We start from the raw sequence: 21,404 nt of genomic DNA on the forward strand, positions 1-21,404 counted from the left end.
CTGAATTGAGAGAAGTCCAGGAAGGCTAGTGGTGAAGCAAGGGAGAACCAAGGGATACTCAAAGCTTTACGCAAAGGAAACCAGGTTAGGGGAGTTTTATTCTGTGTTTGTATGTTTAATATATGATTTCGTGCTATACTTGATGAATGAGGTGCGATTTTTGCGTTGTTGTTGAATTTTGTCGCGTTTTTGGAAAATTCCAGAAACTGCCTGGCAGTGTTGAAGGCCCGCCAGACGACTCATGCCTTCAGAACCCATTTATGGGTTTTCTTCTATGCACCGCCTGGTGGCTAGGGGCTGCCCGCCAGGCGATACGAACTAGCTTGCCCAGTTCTCTCAGGTTTTTGGGTGTTTCAGTGAAGCTGGAATGTTTGGGGTTGATTTCTATGATGTATGTATGATTGGTATGTTGTGTGATTACCTATAATTGCTTAACTGGTGGAAGATGGTAAGAACTGCACATGAAATTGGGATTTAGTATTCAGTTTGGAAATGTGAATGAATGACATAGGTGACGTTTGGAAGTGGTACATTATTTGTGTGGAATTGATGATCACTTAATTATATTCTGAATCTTGGGTGTGGTGTGCATGTGAAATTACGCCAGTTTGAGAGTGAGCTTTGAAACCATGGGGTTTGTGAGTCACGCATAATGTGGAAGGAATCTGGGCAAAACCCAGTTTTCACACACCGCCTGGCGGCGCTGAGGTTGCCGTCAAGCGACCTGTCAGTATACCAGCAAGTGTGATTTGGTTAGTGTTATTGTCATGGGGGGCGCTGAATTGAGTCATTATTAAAAGTGTTTTGATGTGTGATAGACTGGATTTTGTTATTTGTGTTATATAAGTAATAAATGAATAATTAAATGTGCGAATTGGGTGTTTACTACATATTGGTTGTGTAGTAACAGTTTGGTGATCCAAGTATATGTACAACACTGATCAGATTGGAGTGGCATGATTAATATGAATAATAGACTATAAGATTATAGAACCAGGAGTATATTGAATGTGGGAATAGGTGTAAGGTAATAACTGATGAAAAGGATGTGTGCATGATAGAATTGATTTGGCATAGATTGTGTATGATGCTGTAATTTGGGTATGGTATTGTAAACTAAAATAACTTGTGTTGTGGTAAATGGGGGGTATAATATTGATATTTTGTGGTATGTTCCTTTAATAAATCAAGTGAGGCATGTTAAGGCATGTTAATATTTGATTTGGACATGAGCTAATTGTATATATTGTGTTTTATTATGATGTTATGTATTGAATACTATGATTGATGTGTGAGAGACGCATTTCGCAATTGGGGTCTATTAAGACCTGAGAAAAATGCCAAAATACCAGTAGCATTGCGCTACTGGTATGGCGCCTGGCAGTGCGGGGCTAGCCGCCAGGCGATAGAGTTCTAAAGTAAGGAAAGCTTATATATGTCATTAAATTTAAAAAAGTAAACATCAAAGAATCAGTTTTGTCCATGATCAAAGTGCAAGATATAATCAGAACCTCGTAATACAATTTCTACATATATCAATTCAACAAAAACTAGTTAAAGACATCGTAATTGCAAGATCCATACATATTTAACCTATAGTTAATCACTCGATTTAACACAAATGTCAATTCAACACCACTGGATTCTTGTAAAAAAAAGAAGAAGGAAATTCAGCTGTGGAAAATATATGTGTGGATACAACAAATATATTATGAAATATCTCTAAGATATTTAAATTTAGTATGTATATTATAAATTATTATCAAATTTTATTATATCTCCAAAATATTATAATATAATATCTCATGGTATAATAATTGATTATTTCATATCTCCAATATAATACTCATCTTAAAGTAATTGAGGTTAACAAGCGTACCAAATCGCACAAGTAATAAAGTGGAAAGTCCAAGTATTGTTTTCTAAAAGACTTGTGGAATACTTGACAACTTTTGCAGTTTATAACTCAATTAGATAACAAATTCACAAAAAAAAAATTAAAACTCTTTTTTGTATTTTTATCAAACATGGTATGCAAGAGTATATGATTAGGATTAGGTTTCATGATTCAATTCAAAGTAAAAATATCAAATAATATACTTCTAATCCCTTTTTCTAACATTCAGACATTTTGTACCAAATCGTAATGTCTTACTGACAAGTCTAAACTTGAATAACAAAAACTCTATGTCTAGCGATTTTTATTATAGGTTTGCATTAATGATCAAGATTCTGATGTTATGAATGACTAAATATTCCACATCTATGCTAGCATGTGAAACATGTTAGTTATCCTAGTTAGGTTTCCTAAACTATATTTCAATCCGTAGTGCTCCTATGTATGCAATCAATCTAGAATATGCATCTAAAATAATAATAAAACACAAGAGTGATATAAAAGAATTATATTAAATAGTATAATTCACAAAGAGTTAAAAATAAATTACACCTAACCCCATGAATAAAGAAGTTAACTACTCATCAACATTGTCAATATACTAACATAAGAATAAAGATGAATGTCTTCGGTCTTCAAAATGCACCTCTAGCTTCTCTATGTTTAAGTCAAGTGTCATTCTCTCCAAAAGAATTATTTTTTCCTCTCTCCCCCAAAATGGGTGTTTATTTCCTATAAGGGTTGTTCTTTCGAACCTCTGGCAAGCTTCTTATTTGTCGATTTTTTGAATTGAATTGGGATTCCACCTTTATGCTTGATTTTTTATTACAGTAACCCACTTTATCAATATCTCCTTTGCTAATAACTTTGATAATTAAATTATGTTGATATTCTTATGAATTTCTTTGATATTTCCATTTATCTGCAAAATATTAAATATGTAGTGGCAAATCTTGGCAAATAATTTTTGGGGAGCCAAAATAATACACTCAAAATTTATAAAGTTGTATTTGATATGAAATCCATTTTAAATAAGTTTTTCTATTTTTTTTTACTGATTGGATATTCTCATATTTAAGGATGTTGTTGTATATCACGTTACAAAGAATTAATATCAAACTCATCGCCTCTAATTCTTTGAATATTAATTCTGTTTTTGTTTTATTTTCATCTACACGGTTAGTTTCCCTTTTATTACTTTTAAAATATAAATCTATTCTTTTACTTTTCATCAATCTACTTTTTTTTAAGAAAAAAATTTAAAATTCAAAAATAATTTATCATAATCTAATAAAAAATTCAAAGACATTACTACAAAAAGAAAATTGTATGATAATCAAGCACCACAATTAAAAACCAGTTATGAAAAAACACCCATTCAATTACTTTTTCTTCTACATTCATAAAAAAGAACATATAAATGCTTATGAGATAAAAAAAAGTAATGTTAACTATTAAACAAATATTTCATTACGACAAAAAAGAGTTATTTTCTTTCTTCAAGAATGGAAGAGAACATAAGAAATGAGAGCAAAAATAATGAGTTTGCATTTAACTTTCTTTTTTCTTCAAAAATAAAAGGAAAGAAAATATGTAACATCCTACAATTTTTAAGCTCTTACAACATTAATTAGTGGTACATAAAATTCATAATTTATCTATAACGAGATTTAATATCATAATTACATTCCATTCAAACATAAATGATTAATTTCTCCTAATAAACTATTATTTACATTGTCACCTAAGATCCTTCTATTCTAGGCCTTTAGTGACCTTTCCCCAACTCGTGTGCTACTATCACTATTTTCTCCTATCTTTGCTTACGTATAACGTATAATTATATGATCATTGCAAAAAAGAAAACAAGCACAAAGAGAAAGAAGACAAGGATAAGCTAATGCATTTAAAATAAGAAAACTCAAAATAAAAGCAAAATAATAACTTATATAAATTGTTGAAAATATTTTAATATATAATTAGAATATTATGTTACAATTACTAATATCTTTATGGAATTTTAATTTTATGGGTAAATACTATTTATGGTTAACGATTATGTTTTCTATTACGAATTAATATTTTATTTAATCAAAATTATTACAATTGAGTTTTAAGTCTCTCTCTACTACCTATAAATACCCTCTATTTGTATGAGAATAAACACAACAAGCACTATAGCTCGTATAAGAGTGTTTTACATTCTTCTCTATATTATCTTTGAAGAAATTTGTGTTCATAAGGTTCAAAGATCCTTCACTACACTCGATCAATATATTGGGTTGTTATATCTCGGGAGAGAAGCGCATATGAGTTTGTTTTGCCCTATGCATTATTTATAAGGATAATGTTATGCATGCCTCAACTCAAACTATTTCTACTCATTTCCTCATTTATTTAATATTTATCTCTCATTAGTATTCGTTGATTTATATACGTCTTAGTGTTATTATTGCTCTAATTATTATTATTATATTATTTTATATTTTTAGTATTAATAGTATTATTTGTTTAATCATTTTTCTAACATAAAGATTATGAAAACATATTTTGAAAATAAAATTCATTTCTTAGCTTAGCCTTTCTTAGTATTTCTTTACTAACAATTCTCAAAATATTTCATTCAATGAACATTATCCATAAAACCAACAAAAAAATAGTCCACATTCATCAAAATCGGTTATCAACAATTAATCCCTACAACTTTATCTAACCAGCTCATTCAAATCTTAGCTCAAATGGCTCAAACAACAACTTACGTATAGACGTTGCTTCTTGAAGACTAATGTATTAAATGGACTCGTGAAACTCTGCACCTGTCATGCTTGCTTCCAAATCCTTCAGTGATGTTACAACATTTAAGACCAATGTCCCAACAAAGCCATGACAAGGTTAACCCCACTAGCTCCATAAGTATGATCTTCTTTCATATCATACCGTCTGCCATGTGGAGCCTCATTTGACTCACACCACCAAGATACCTGACTATGTGAGTAAGATACTAGTTAAGTCAAGATAGTCTCACTCTCGGAATTCCCTTTCAATAATACACTTGGACTCACCCTATATTAGAATTTTCCCTTGGAAATAACTAATTTGATGACCAATACATACTAGATTTTTCTTAAATAATCCTATGTTATCAAACATAACTCAATACAATCATGGATAAAATTCGTGGCATTCAAAGGTAACTTAGTCATATAATTCATAGAATCATAGGTATTCCTAAGATTTTCTACCATACCAACTCTTCAATCACACATCCTTGTTAATTTCAAGGCATATACCAATCAAAAATTCAAATGACATGATATTTAAACCCAACATAACCCATCCTCGCAATACCTTACTATCATTATTCACAACACAATTGCAATTCAATATAAATGTTCAATTATACCAATCAAAACAATTCAAACTAACCAATAACTCAAATAACATGATATTTAAATCCAGCATAACCCACCCTCTTAATACCTTATTATCATTATTCACAACACAATCTCAATTCAATATAAATTCTAAGCACTATCACATTCAACAACGAGATTTCTTTATTAATTTCGGATAACCCATTCAAGATAAACCATCCTTACTATCAAGTTCAACAATGATTATGAAGTAATAAGTTGCTAGTCTCTATCTTTCTCAATGCTCTCAATCCACTAAACATATTAAATTAAAAAAAAAAAAAGACGACATGCAAAAGCATCAATTCTATTTCTAAAAGATTAGCTTCCCCTACCTTAAAACTTTCACCATAATCACCCTCACAACTCAACCAACTGAGAGAAAGAAAGAATCAAGCCTTGCACCCGAAAAACCCCAAATTCCACGTCTACAATGACATGCTCGACTTCTCCATAGTGTCCTACCACAACATCGACGCGCATATCACTAAAAACACCATGTACCACGGGACATCCTTCATCAACCGCTAGCACTCCAAATCCCTTTCCCCAATTTCTTTTTTTGTTCCGTTGTTGTTCATCGGAGACGACGACATGATGCCAAAGAAGCAAAAACAGGAATCATAGATAAGAAAGAGAGATCACGTCGGTCGGTGAGGGAAGATAGATAGTTATCGACTACAACGATTCGCAGTCACGATGACCAATGGTGGATGTGCAATGCCTTTTAAGATATTGAGTTCAGCAACGATTTTAGATACATAGGGAAGGCTCTGATATGCCTTCTCATAAGCGAATTTCACAACAACATATTCTAGGAACGAAACAAAATCCAATATATGTGGCCTTCAGTTGCCGCTCGCAAGCTTCCATTGCATTAGATTGGAGAGTGAGGAAATGGTGAGAAAGGGGTTAAGGTTTCATCGGTGAATGAATAAAAGAAATCAAATTGGATTTTAATGAAAAGTGGGGTTCTCACAAAATATGTGAAAAATTTAAAAAACAATGTGAAAGAAAATAAAAACAAAACTTAATAGATATTTTTATTCTTTATAATATTTAAATCTATATTTTATTATTTATTAACATTAAATATTGTACTTCATAAAAGTAATAAAAAATGCCTAATTTAATTTCCATACATTTTCAATATCTTTGTAAATTTAAATATTTTTTTGTTGAATTCGTATTAATTTTTTTTATTCTATTGAATCCTCCTACGATTTCATGAATCTTTTGTTACTATGCTAATATACAAATTAAACAAAAAAATACAAATTAAAAATATAATTTTTAAGAATTTAATAAAATAAAATAATTTTATAAAAGATTAATTGAAAATACGGATTTAAAATTTCATTAAACTTCATTAAAATATAAACCAACACTTGAATACATACTTAAATCCTTCCAAGTTGATAAACTAATTTTGAAAAAGAGAAATTTTAATGTTATACTTAATTTTAACTAAGTTTTTGATAAACTAAGTTTAATATTAACTTAATTTTAGAAAAATATATTCAACAGAAAAAAGTTTTATAAATTCTATTTTATCAAAAAGGTTTCTATATGTTTCACTCAGCATACCTTTAAGGAAAATATATCTTTCTTTATGTACCTTTAATTAAATAAATGCTTATATATTACATAATCAAACGGGGATGTAGCTCAAATGGTAGAGCGCCCGCTTTGCATGCGGGAGGTACAGGGTTCGATCCCCTGCATCTCCATTATTATGTTTTATTAATGTTTCCAACGTTGATCTTCATGATAACATTATTATGATTAACTTTAATGACTTTTTTATAAGAACATCAGTTTTTATTTTATTTTTTTTTATTTTTTATAAGAGATAAAATGGTATAATTAATTATGTTTTGATCTAACTTCTAAAAATTATTAAGAAAAGTGGCATGGTAGATTGATCAAGACAAGTTGCATAATAACATTACTTAATTAAAATTTAATTTATTAATAATGCACCATGATATTGGAAATTCTTATTTTATTAGAATAACTTAAAAACACGGGTGTTTTATTTGGATTAAAGCTAATTGGTTAGCACTTGATGATGGTTATTGTGTTTCTCATATACATATATTTTGGTTTGTAAAAGATATATAATGCAGGTAAAGTGCGTCCGTTTTTGGTTGGAGAACCCTTGATTATTTTACCATTTTAAATTTAACTACGAATTTTGTAGTATTAAATATGTATTTTATCTCTTAATTTTTGGTTAAAATTATAATTAATTTCTCTTTAAAAATTTAATTTAAATTAGTGTCTAATTTCAGAAATATGTAGATTTAACATTTTTAACTTTTTTATTAAATTTATTCGACATTCAAATATATTTGATAAATATTTAAATTATTTATTTAATTTAACACATTTTTAATTTTCACAAAATTAAAAAATCAAAATCATATTTATTCCTATATTATAATACATTTAAATTAAAAGATTAGTTTATATTGTTAAGAAATTGCGCTGTGATGAATTTTACTTCTATTATAGTATTCACAAATAATAAGCTTTAATATATAATATAGGAAGTTGGCATAAAATTATTATTATTATTATTATATATATATATATATATATATATATATATATATATATATATATATATATATATATATATATATATATATGTGTGTGTGTATGTATGTGTGTGTGTGTTTCGGATGTAGGGACCAAACAAATACTAAGAACCACTTCAATTTTACTCATTTTTCCTCTACGTCTCCTCTCTTCGCAATCTGCTATAACTTCTTTGCCAAGAAATCTTTCTCCTTACTCGATCGGTTGAACAGAAGATCGGGGTACCTGTCTAAAAGGCTCCGATGCTTAAGTCAGTTGATGGACCGATCGGTGTATAAGTATAACTGTTGTAATAAATGCAAATTAAAGATCCTCACCAACCTACCTTTGGGCTCTATTTATAGTTTCCGGTGTGGGCCTATAATTAGGGTTCCTTAATCACGGCCCAATGATCCTTTAATCAAGATTACTGACTTGTTTAATGTTAATTCATCCGGCTGACTGGTTTCGTTTGGCCGATCGACCGATGGTCGCTTGACTAGGTGGGTTATCTTCTATGAGTTTAACAACCTTAGGAGAATATTTAATTTATATGGCCGATCGATTGATGATCATATGTAAGACACTACGCGAATCACCTATGGGGCTGATCGACTGATGGACCTTTATAGGGTAACGCGTGGTCTATCTGGGGACCGATCGACCGGTGGTCCCTTGTGACGTTCATACGTAGTTTATTTAAGTGACCGATCGATCAACGGTCAATGGGTTCGCATGGTTTCTGTGGACCGATCGACCGATGGTTCTGTTTCATATGTAAGCCCTCCCAGCCTTGTTCGATGGATTGAAGGACTGTGCGTTGTCGATGGTCAGATGGGACATACAGTACACATGGCGCCAAAATGTTTCGGGTGTATGGACCAAGCACCTACTGAGAACCACTTCAATTTTACTCATTTTTCCTCTACGTCTCCTTTCTTCGCAATCTGCTATAACTTCTTCGCTAAGAAATCTTCCTCCTTGCTCGATCGGTTGAACAGACGATCGGGGGTACCTGTCTAAAAGGCTCTGATGGGAAGATCAGAACAACTAACCATAAACCGCCCTCGGCAAGTCCGGAGAGCGGAGACATTGGATCAGCGGTCTCAATGGGATCTTGTTAGGGAGAGTCTTAAGGACGGCAAGGTCAGCCCGCTCGACGGGGGTCAATCGGTCCTCCACCCAAGGATCGACTGGTGGGGGCAACGCCGTCCAGTAGAGGGGGAATTTCGGCCGATCCTCCTCATCAAAAATGTATTTTCTGCCCCGACCGAGAATTGAGATCTTGAAAAAACCGGTCTTAAAACCCTTGTACGAAGCAAGGTAAAGGCTAAATTTGTTCGCCCCAAGAAAAGAGACCCAACCTTTAGATGTGGTGGGTCGGGTCTTGTAGAAGTGCAGGAATAGCGGCATGGTTGCGGTCAAACCAGCCGCTCGGCAGAGGACGTCGAAGGCCTGCATTGACGCCCAGGCGTTCGGGTGTATCTGGGTAGGAGCACACTTGATCTCCCTTAGCACCGCCATTTGCCAGTCGGCGAACGGCACAGTCAGGCCCAAGTCGTGGAAGAAGCAAGCGTAGACATAGAAAAAATCTAGCTTCGCTCCTTCCTTACCATGGCACACCCTTTCGTTGCCCGTGCAGACCTTCACCCGGAGGAACCCGTCCTCCACTTCGTCTCCAAAGACCTATGTCCGCTCCACCAGGTCCCCAAGGTCGTTCCCCCATCGAAACCTTATCTCATACGTACGCGGCTCATATGGTGCCCACTCATATCCCTGCACCACCGGTAGATTGGCCCGTTCCCCCTTGTCGGCGACGTCGATACTAATCACGTCTCCACTCTCCGCTGGAGCGTTGGTCTGTTCTACAGCTGCATCGGCCGGCTCCTCGGTTGGACGACCATCGTTACTTTGGATGGGAGAATTTGCTGAAGACGACACTCCATCGAGTGACGTCCCTACGTCGGACGAACTAAATAGGGCGGAGACCGTCCCGCCGCCCCCAGATACCTCGATCGCCCCACCGGAGGACCCGTCTGAACTCGACGCACTAGAAGCCATTACTACATGTAGAAAGAGAAGGACGATCGGTGACTCGGGTAGAAAGAGAGAAGAAAGCGTGAAAATAACGACAACCACACACACCTATTTATAGAAAGGTCTGGGGACACGTGGCAACACCTAAGCCAAACGATCATGTGACGATCAACGGTCCAAACATCGCAACGCTTCACATCCCAACTGACAGACACGATTTACGAGGCCAAATAACTGTCAGGGAACCACTTCGGCACATCGGCGCAACGGTCTTTGAAAAAACCTTCTCGCTTCACCTTCGTCATCGCTCAAGGCTGGGAGGGCTTGTGTACTGTATGTCCCATCGGACCATTGGCAACGCACAGTCCTCTAGTCCATCGAACAAGACTGGGAGGGCTTACATATGAAACAGAACCATCGATCGATCGGCCCACAGAAACCATGCGAACCTATTGACCGTCGATCGATCAGTCACTTAAATAAACTACGTATGAACGTCACAAGGGACCATCGGTCGATCGGTCCCTCAGATGAATCGCGTCACCTCATAAAGGACCACCGGTCGATCGGTCCCCAGATAGACCACGCGTTACCCTATAAAGGTCCATCAGTCGATCGACCCCATAGGTGATTCGCGTAGTATCTTACATATGATCATCAATCGATCAACCATATAAATTAAATATTTACTTAAGGTTGTTAAACTCAGAGAAGATAACCCACCTAGTCAAGCGGCCATCGGTCGATCGGCCAAACGGAACCAGTCAGTCGGATGAATTAACATTAAACAAGTCAGTAATCTTGATTAAAAGATCATTGGACCGTGATTAAGGAATCCTAATTATAGGCCCACACCGGAAACTATAAATAGGGCTCAAAGGTAGGTTGGTGAGGATCTTTAATTTGCATTTATTACAGCAGTTATACTTCTACACCGATCGGTCCATCAACTGACTTAAGCATCAGAGCCTTTTAGACAAGTACCTCGATCGTCTGTTCAACCGATCGAGCAAGGAGGAAGATTTCTTGGCGAAGAAGTTATAGCAGATTGCGAAGAGAGGAGACGTAGAGAAAAAAGGAGTAAAATTGAAGTGGTTCTCAGTAGGTGCTTGGTCCCTACACCCGAAACAATATATATATATATATATATATATATATATATATATATATAAAGTATTTTTTATACGTATTCCCTAGTACGACCGACTTTGGTAATACTGTAATAGTGCATTATAATATTAAATAATATTATTTGATTTGATATTTATTGGTTAAAGGTACTAGTTAAATTTAGATATATATATATATATATATATATATATATATATATATATATATATATATATATATATATATATATTTTTTATATATGGAAGAGTAGCATACGATTTAAGTTTTTATAATAAAAGCAAAAGATATTTTGCTTTGGTGATTACATAGTTGTTTTAATGCGTAAGCTACTTTTCATGGCATTGGTGGCGGAATTTGGACAAAAAGTTTAGGGGTGGCAAATTCAAATTTGTATATATAAATTATTTTTTTTAATTAAAAAAAAAACTCTTTATTCTCTCAATTCAAAACAATTACACATGATAATAGAAGAAAAAAATGAATATCATTCACTATCACAGCATAAAATAACCATAAAGTAAACACAAAAATTTCTAAATTTCTACATTTATGATTATATTTCTTTGGAGAAAAATATAATTATGATTTATATCAATTTCATAAAAGAATTTCTAAAATCGTAATCGAGATTCATACTAATTTGGGAAAAAACTTAATTTGGGAGAGATCATGTGAGAATGTGTTATTCAATCTCTCTCTAAGAGATAATGTGAGAATGCGTTTTTTAATATCTCTGTTCTTTAATATCCCTTTCTCAATTTATCTATTTATCTTTTTTTCTTCCTCTTACACTTTCTTGATGGTTTACCGTATAACTAAAAATAGAACATTAATTTCTTACATTAACAAAGTCTTTATCAAGTTAATTTTTATTTTATCTTTATTTTATTTTTTATAATATAAACTTAATTTAAATAAAATAATAATGTATAAATATAATTTTAAAAATATATAAATATATATAATAATTAAAATAAAAAACTTTGGGAGTGGCTCCCCTAAGTCATTACCAAGGTCTGCCCTTGATTGGAAGGTCAGGATTGATGGTTTTCAAACGCAAAAGATTAAAATAAAATTAGGGATATAATTTTTAAATATAAATAGTATAAATGTTATTTCAAATGTAAGATAATTTGGGGCTATTGAAATAATTGTTACAGTTTGGGTTAATTACGTAGTTGCTTTATTTAAATAAGGCGGAGGTGAATTGGGCATTGAGGAGATTTGTGTTTTTTTTTTACGTATTGGCAAGTGTAGTGGAATATATATATATATATATATATATATATATATATATATATATATATATATATATATATATATTATAATATATAATTTTTAAGTTTATTTAGCAAACAATTTTGTTTTGTTATTATATTTTATTGCTTGGGAAATTTTATTTAAAGTTAATTATATGATGGTTTATAGAGTTGTAGTGATATGGTATATGCAAGATTAAATTGAATTACATTTGTTATGATTGAAATGAGTAAATTATATGTATTGGTTGTTTGGAATTGTGAAAGTATGTGCGGTGACTCATTAAAAGGTGGTGCACTCTATCAATCTATATTGGTGAGCTTGAGTGTTGACTTCCCTCATAAGACTCTTGGAGAGTAGTGGGGAGTGATCTTCACAATAACTTTATGAGTGATCTTCCCTCGTAAGGCTCTTGGAGAGTAGCAGCAGGCCTTTAAAGCCGTCAAGCAACGCATGCAACCCATAAATCATTTGGCGGGCCTCCCTTACCGCCAGGCACTGCCAGGCGACGCGAGCCTCGTGGTTCAGCTTTATGAGTTTTATGCAGTTTGGGAGAATTAGTGATATCTTGAAATTATTATGCGCGATGCTATTATATGATTTTTATGATCAATTAATGATAAATTGCTAAAGTTGATGCTATTGTGGTGATTGAACAATGTACGTTCATAAGGGTTCTAGGAAGGCTTTTGAGAAATGAATTTGGATATGAGTATGATGTTTGGTGTCAATGTTGGAATTAAAATTGTATGAATGTACTCTAATAGATTGTGTATGAATGTTGGATGCATGATTGATTGAATTTTTGAGCAATTGCATTAGTGGATCACGAATTTGGATGCTTGTGATGTGTGAAATAGGCATATTTTCATAAAAAAATGTTGTTTTTCGTATTTCGCGCAGAAGAGACCGTCAGGTGCCAAGTTCCTGGCTTCTAGGCGTTGGGCGCCACCAATTTTTCTTGTATGCACAGTTTTTGTAAAACTACGTTTACCATTGTTAATCGTCCGATTTAGCTAAAATTTTGACGGCAGATTCATAACATGTTGCTCTTTAGTTTGTACAGTGTGATCTTAATTTGGATGTCTGTAGTTGGAGATATATGATATGCATGATTGCTGGTTTGGAAGTCTTTAAAATGCATGAATAATCTTGTGATAATTTCAAGTAACTACTAATGTGAATATATGTGTGGATACATTATCATGTAGAGTGCTAAATATTGGTTTTAGTGTGATGCATTGGGATAAATGAAGTGTGTAGATACTATTTTGGAGGTAAGTTCAATGTCGCATGAGTTGGAAGCATGATTAGGTTATGTTGTGAGGCATTGTGAATTTCAATGTTCATTTGGATTAGTCACATGTTGAGAATGAGTTTATTGTTGAATGCATGTGTATCAATATAAAGGAAATTTTTGCATAAAAGGTGTGAAGTGCTATATTAATTTGCATTGATGCATAAAATCATGTGCTTAAGTTGTGAGAGTGCTACTACCTTATATTTGATATGAGCATGTATTATTCATAGCTTGAAATTGAATGCTAGCATGGATTTAAATGGTGGAGTATATATATAAATATATAGGGATTGATGCATGTGATATGTGGTGAATTCTATTAATAATTGAGTAATGGTATGATCTCAATTGTGAACGCATTGGGTATATGAATGCATTGAATTGTGATTTAGTCATGCTAATATAATTGGATAAGTGTGTGGTTGATGTTTTGGATTGCCTGTGGATTGTTTGGGTTCACTAAGAACCAATTCCAAAATGCCAAAAACTAGTAGCATTGATGCTACTAGTGTGGTGCCTGGTGGCACGGGATGAGTCACTAAGCGATAGGGGAAAAATAGGGAAGCACTGGGCGTGTGGCGCTTGGCGGCAGGGGTGGTTGTGTTAGGCAGAAATGGTTTGGTAGAGGTACTGGAAGGCGTGTGGCGTCTGGCAGCGTGAGGTGACCGTTAGCCAATCTGGAACCAGTTTTCGCTAAGCGATGTGAATGAGGCATCAAGCGGTTCTAGGTGTTGAATTGGACTGCGGGGAGGATTCTACACAGCTTTGGATGGAAGTCTTGATGCGATACTTTGTTAGTGGCCCAGTTACGAGTGTAACTTGTATTGGGGTAACACATGGGCACTCGAGGTTGTAGCCTAGTGATTTTGGAAGTCTAATGGAGTGTGCGAGATCGTGGCTCGTACGAATGGGTTCCAGAAGATTGCCCTCCTTGGTGATATCCGACGAATTTGGTAGTCTTGGGACAAATACGGACTACGATTCGTATTGAGGAACTTCACTTGGTATTGCGGATTGTGGTCGTGACAAGATTATTCCCACGTGTGGAATATAGGTGGTAGCCTGTAGTCAGAGGGGCGAGTAGACACTTGTGGTAGCAAAAATCGATCAATGTAATAATCAAAGGGTGTAGAATCAAGAGTTGTCTAGGGGAGGATGTGAATATTGGGTTTGAGGGTGGGGTGTCATTGGAGTTATGGGTTTTAAATTATTCAATTATCGTTTATGGTATTTCTTTTTATTTAAGCTCACCCTATCTGTGTGTGTTTGACAATGATCATGTAACTCGTTACATGAGAGCAAATGTTGATACAAGTGAGCATGTGGATACTTAGAGCCGAAGTGGGGCTGACATGGGAGTTTTTACTTGGAAATATTTTTATGGATTATTTTTGTAATCAGTACTATGAATTGTTTTATATTTGTCAGAGTTGAACGTATTTATGAATTTTATCTTTTGGAGCTTATATACTAAAGTTTTAATTTTTCCTGTATTTTTGGGAAAGTACTTCATTAATAAATGAAGTTTATTAATATTTCTATTATTTTAATCTTAAATAAGTAATATACGGCTATGATGTTATACAAGCCCTTGGTGCCTGCTTTAGATTGTATATGACTTTGGACAATTTGCATATGTGATTCAGTTTGGTTGAGTCTATGTAACCTTCAGGTTGATGCATAAAAATAGTTTCCTTCAATTTGCCATTTAAGAAAGCATTACTTATGTCAAGTTGCTTAACCTCCCAATTAAAATGTACCGCAATGGCTAAAATGGTTATGATTGAGCCAAACTTAACCACGAGATTGAAAGTTTCATCAAAGTTTAAGCATGTTGTTTGCTTAAAACCTCTTGCAATAAGTCTTGCTTTTCTTCTTTCAATTGAACCATCTGCCTTGTACTTAGTTTTGAATATCCACTTTGAATCAATGATGATTTCCATCCCCTTGTATGGCACTAATGTCCAGGTTTGGTTAGACATTAGAGCCTTAAACTCTATATCGATGGCTTCTTTCCATTATGGTCTAATATGAGTTTCCTTGACACTCCTTGGTTCTTTGTCATCTTCATTAGCTTTTGATAACCCTGTATATGGTTACTTAGGCTCGTGAATTCCATCTTTGCTTCTAGTAACCGTCTAATGAGTGTTGGTGTTAGTTGGATTGTTTGCAGCTTCAATTTGCCTTCTGTTTTCTATTGATTATGCATATGAGGAACTATCTTCGTCTTTTGTTCTTGCTGTATTGTTATCAACTATTGGTTCATCATGATCTCCTTCATTGGGGTCATCAAGATCTTCTTCATTGGCATCATTGTTGGTGGAACTAGCACTTGAATTCTCTTTTTGAGGCCTTATGGTATTGTTGTCTGGTTCAAGATAATTTTTTGTAATGGTACTTGCAGAATAATTAGGAAGTAAGAAAGATGTAGTGTCATTCAATTCTTTTAAAAAATTTCTTGTGTCAATGATGCCTTCATGGGAAGGGAAGTGATTCTCATAAAAAAATCACATGTCTTGAGATGAAAATTCTCCCATGAGAATTAATGCATTTGTATCCTTTATGCGAATTACTATAACCAAGGAACACACACCTAGTTGTATGAAACTGAAGTTTATTTTGATTGTATGGTTTGAGGTAAGAGTAACAAGTACAACCAAATGGTTTTAGGTTTTCATAGTTAGGTTCTTTCTTGTAGATTAGTGATTATGGGCTTTTATTTGGGTTTATTGATGATGGTAGTCTATTAATAAGATAAACCGCGGTTGAGAAGGCTTCCCACTAGTATTTTCGAGGAATTTTGGCTTATGTTGACAAGGTTAGTCCAAGTTTAGTAATGTGCTTGTGTTTTCTTTTAACTCTGTCATTTTGTTGAGAGGTGTAAGGACAATACATTCTAAATATCATTCCTAATTTTGAGGCAACCTTTTGGACATGTTCTCCACCTCCATCACATTGAATAACTTTGAGTTTCGTGTTAAAATGATTTTCAACCATAGCTTTGAACTGAGTGAAGGCATGTATAGTTTAAGATTTTTGTTTTAAAGGAAAAATCCATGTGAATCTACTAAAATCATCAATAAAATGAACATAATATTTGAAAACAGAAGGAGACATAATAGGGGCAGGACCTTAAACATCAGTATGAATCAAATATAAAATTTCCTTAGCATGTGAGGAAGAGTTTTTGAATGGTAACATATGTGATTTTCCAACACTTTATTGTTAGGATGTCCAAGTTTCCTATGCCAGTTTTCTTTGATAGACATATAGACATAGGAGTCTTTATTGCCACACAGTTGGTATAAACCATTTTTAAGTTCCCATTTTAGAAAAAGTCTTCCTTGTTAACTTGTCCTTCACAAAGCAACAATTTTCACCAAATTCAACTAGTATATTGTTGTCAACAGTCAACTTTAAGATACTCAGTAACTTTTTGGAACATAAAGTACATAATGCAATTTAGATTATTCAATTTGGTGGATCATGAAGCCATTACTTTCAATCTTGCACCATTACCAATTAGTAAAGAATCTGTACCATTATTTTCACCAAGTTTTTGAATTTTGTCACTTTGATGAGTTATGTGATTGCTGGTTCCACTATCAAAGTACCATTTAAAGTCTTGACCTTGATATGGTGAAGCTATGAATGCACTGTGTGTTCCTTGTTTTTCACTTTCAGCAGAGTGAGTCTTTACCGTATATGATTTATCAAATCGATAATAACATTGTAATGCAGTGTTACCAATCCTTCTGCATACCTGACATATTGGTTTTTACATTTTGCCTCTTTCTCTGCCACCTCTCATGCCTCTGAATTTACAACCTCTCCAATCACCTTGAGATCCAAATTTGGTTCCTATAGACTCATTGCCTCTAGACTCATTTTTGGTAGCAAGGTTTGCAGAAGCATTCAGATTGAGGCTGCTGAAATTATTTAGTTGTTCCAATCCGCTTTCAAAAGTTAACAATCGGGTTTGCAACTCAACCCAACTAATGTCAATTTAATCAAACAACTCAACCACCATTGGATTGTAATCAGAGTCCAGACCATTTAGAATCTGAATTGTTAATTCGGAGTTAGAGATATGTGAACCTACCAACTTTAATTTGTCAACAAGATTTTTCATTTTGCCAAGATATTGTTCCATCTTCATGTCTCCTTTTGGTGTGTTGTGAAATTCTGATTTGAGATAAATGATTCTGGATTTGGTGTGTGCACCAGTAAGGCTCTGAGCTTCATCCCAAAGTTGTTTGGAAGGTTCACAATGCAATAATTGAGTTACAATGTCAACTGACAAAGAATTCATTAGCCATCTGAGAATGGCTTAATGTCAATCCTCATACTTAGGATTAATGGTCTTTGTTGTGTTGTTTATAACAAGAAATTATTCTGGACATACAATTGTCCCTAGCATATAACCATCAAGTTTGTAGCCTCGTAGAACAAGGGATTTCCACAGTGGGTAATTGTCTTTGTCCAACTTGACAGAGAGTCAGAAGGAAGGTCAATTTTCTGGTTGGGACCAAAAGACATGGTTGTTTTGACTATGGATCAATAGCTGAAAGCTCTGATACCAAGAAATAGAATGATATTGAACCTGTTTGATTTGCATGATAATGTACTAATTAACTACAACTGTTACAACAAAATCACAATCCTACAATTATGATAATTATGCTAATTGATGCAAATACTTTCCTAAACTAAAGCTAATGGATGATATACAAGAATTGTTGATATTACACAAATAAGGAAAATTAATGTGTGTAATCAACAAATGGAATCACAATCCTACATTTATGATAATTATGCTAATTGATACAAATACTTTCCTAAACTAAAACTAATGGATGATAAACAAAAATTGTTGTGATATTACACAAATAAGGAAAATTAATGTGTGTAATCAACAACTGGAATCAAGGATCATAATTAGTGAATATTTGAATTTTGTCTAACTAGTGAAACCCTGTTTGTAAGGCTTGTGAGAAGCAAGAAGGGTGATTGCTCTATTGATGAGTAATTGTTGGGACGCTACGTGCGAGAGTTACAGTGAAAATATTGTTCCTTATGCTGAGTTCACTAATGGATTGTATTATTTGCATTGATGATGATGCTATGAATTGTTTGTGTGATATATTAATTTCGGTGAGTGGTTGGATGACAAACCGGTAGGTTGCATGATGATTTAAGATCATGTGATCATGCATGGTTGGGTGAGCGGTTATATTTTATTACTAATGGGTGTTGGTCATTATGATGTTTGTTTTTCTTCTGTAACTTACCCTATGTTGTTTGTATTTGTTTGTATTTGACTGCGATGATTGTATCTTTATACAGAAACAAATGTTAATGTAGATGCGGGTGAAGATGCACAATTGTGAGGAGAAGTGTTAAGGTTTAGCAGAGAGGGTCTTTTTGAGAAATACTATAAAATAATATAATAATATTTTTAGTGATATTATAAGGCTCTTAATGGATTTAAGTCTATTGAAGAACTTTTATCAAAAGGGTTCATAAAAATGATTGAAGGAAAAGGGATTGCATGAGAAAATTAGGCACATTGTTAAATAAAAATGCATCTACAATGTTTTAAAAAAATAAATAAAGTTCAAAAAATTTCAATCAACTAAAACGAGAATACTTTCTTAATTTATAATTTTTGTATATATAATTAATATTTTTCAATAAAATATTTACAAATACGAATTTATTAAATATATAACGACTTATCAATTTCTATGATATATATTTTCTAAATATAACATCTTTTCTTATCCTTGTTTCCATGGATAACGACGGAAAAGAACCAAACTTCAATAGTTCTTATTCTCTGCATCATTCTGACCATCCCAGAATGGTCCTTGTTTCAAAATCTTTTGATGAAGACAACTTTTCAACTTGGCGTAGAGAAATGATCATCTCTTTAAATGCAAAAATCCAAATTGGGTTTTGTTGATGAAACTCTCAAGGAACCTTTTGCAGAAGACAAACTAGAAGAATATGCAGCATGGAAAAAATGCAACGACATGGTATTATCTTGAATATTTAATTCTTTGACACCTGATATTGTAGATATTGTTATTTTCTATCACATTGCTTATGATGTTTGGGAAGATATTTAAAATCACTTCTCTCAAAGTCATGCACCACATATTTTTCAGATTGAGAGACACATTGCTTGCTTGGATCAAGATTAATGACAGTCATAGCCCATTACACGAAGTTAAAGAAATTATAGGATGAGTTAGGCTCCTATATTAATGCAACATGCACTTGTGGAGTAGACAATAAAAGGCACAAATTGATGCAATTTCTTATGGGGTTGAATCACTCTTATAGTGCCATTCGTGGCCAACTTCTCTTAATGAATCCATTGCCTGATGTTACACAGGCTTATTCTTCCATCATTCAAGACGAAAAACAACGCCATTTGGGCACCACACGTGACACAATAAAAGCTTCAACCATAGTTGTTCAAAAGAATGAACCAACAACCCTCGTTGTTCGATGCAAACAAGTTCCTCCTTCTCGTTTTAATTTATCTAATCGAAAGTCGTTGCATTGTTCTCATTGTGATAGGATCATCATACAAATGAAACATGTTGGAAGCTACACGATTATCCTCTTGAACACCTAGGCATGGTGTCACCCATAATGTTTATTCTAAGCCCAATGAAAATAGTTAATTTTCAGCAAATAATGTCACCACAACTCTAGTGATGCAATAGTTGCAGTCCACAATGAATGGATTAATTGAACTACAACTCCAACAAATGTTGTCTATTATGCAGGGTATTGCATCATCTCCATCAGTTAATCCTAAGGTCAATAACGTCAATGTTCCTTCAGGTTTGTCACCACTCAAACTTATAATTTATAGTGGGGCCACCGATCACATTCTTTCTTCACCAATCTTGCTTGTCAACAGTAAAGAAAACACTTCTTTACCAATAGTTGTTATACCAAACGGTAACCAAGCTCTATTATCTCTATTGGAACTTTACCTTTACGTCCAATTGTTTCTTTAGCAAATGTGCTTGGGGTACCATCTCGCAAAGTAGATTTGAGAGTTCTTGATATTCACCCTCGAAATCGAAGGGAAATGTTAAAAATTAAATCATAAAGAAATATTTTAATTATTAAAATAACTGAATTAATAAACAATGTTGCATCTTTTTAATTAATTTAATTATTATAAGAATAATAACATAACTATAGGTATTGCATATATTATAGATATTCACTCTTGTATATATTTCTTGTTTTCTTTTCGATACAATACAACACAAAATTCCTTTTTATTTGTTTCCTTCACATAGTTTATTAAATAAAATTAAAATATAGAAACTAATTAGAAATTTGTAGATGAGGTTATGATATAACTCTTTATTTAAATACCTTAGAAATAATATTCAAATTTCTTTAATCAAACTTAATAACAACAAATATTCATTTCAATTATTTATTTATTTATTTAAATATTATATAAAACAATTTCTTAAATTTTTAAATCCATAATTATACACCAATTTAATTATTATCATACATTTTAATATACAAAAAGTATATGCATAAAAATATTTTATATTATATTATCATATAATAATATAATTATAATTATTTTCCTATATTATTAATTTTTTTAATTTTTATAGCATACCTATATATTATATATAATTATAATAATTAAATATATATATATATATATATATCTTAAATTTATTTATACAAATATAACAATAATTATATTACTTTTTTTTTAAAAAATTAAAAA

The 21,404-nt window shown here is 33.1% G+C and overlaps 1 non-coding gene and 2 pseudogenes across 1 annotated transcript; 2 read left to right on the forward strand and 1 right to left on the reverse strand.

Moving 5' to 3' along the window:
* Positions 1 to 6,967: 6,967 nt before the first annotated feature.
* Positions 6,968 to 7,040, forward strand: TRNAA-UGC (transfer RNA alanine (anticodon UGC)). The gene has a single exon. It is a non-coding gene; the product is annotated as a tRNA-Ala (tRNA).
* Positions 7,041 to 17,105: 10,065 nt separating this feature from the next.
* Positions 17,106 to 17,753, reverse strand: LOC146883503 (uncharacterized; annotated as a pseudogene).
* Positions 17,754 to 19,934: 2,181 nt separating this feature from the next.
* Positions 19,935 to 20,753, forward strand: LOC146883504 (uncharacterized; annotated as a pseudogene).
* The last annotated feature ends 651 nt before the right edge of the window (positions 20,754 to 21,404 follow it).

The sequence above is a fragment of the Vigna unguiculata genome, chromosome 9 (assembly GCF_037176805.1).
Source record: "Vigna unguiculata cultivar grain cowpea cultivar isolate G323 ecotype 2 chromosome 9, ASM3717680v1, whole genome shotgun sequence".
Taxonomy (NCBI): domain Eukaryota; kingdom Viridiplantae; phylum Streptophyta; class Magnoliopsida; order Fabales; family Fabaceae; genus Vigna; species Vigna unguiculata.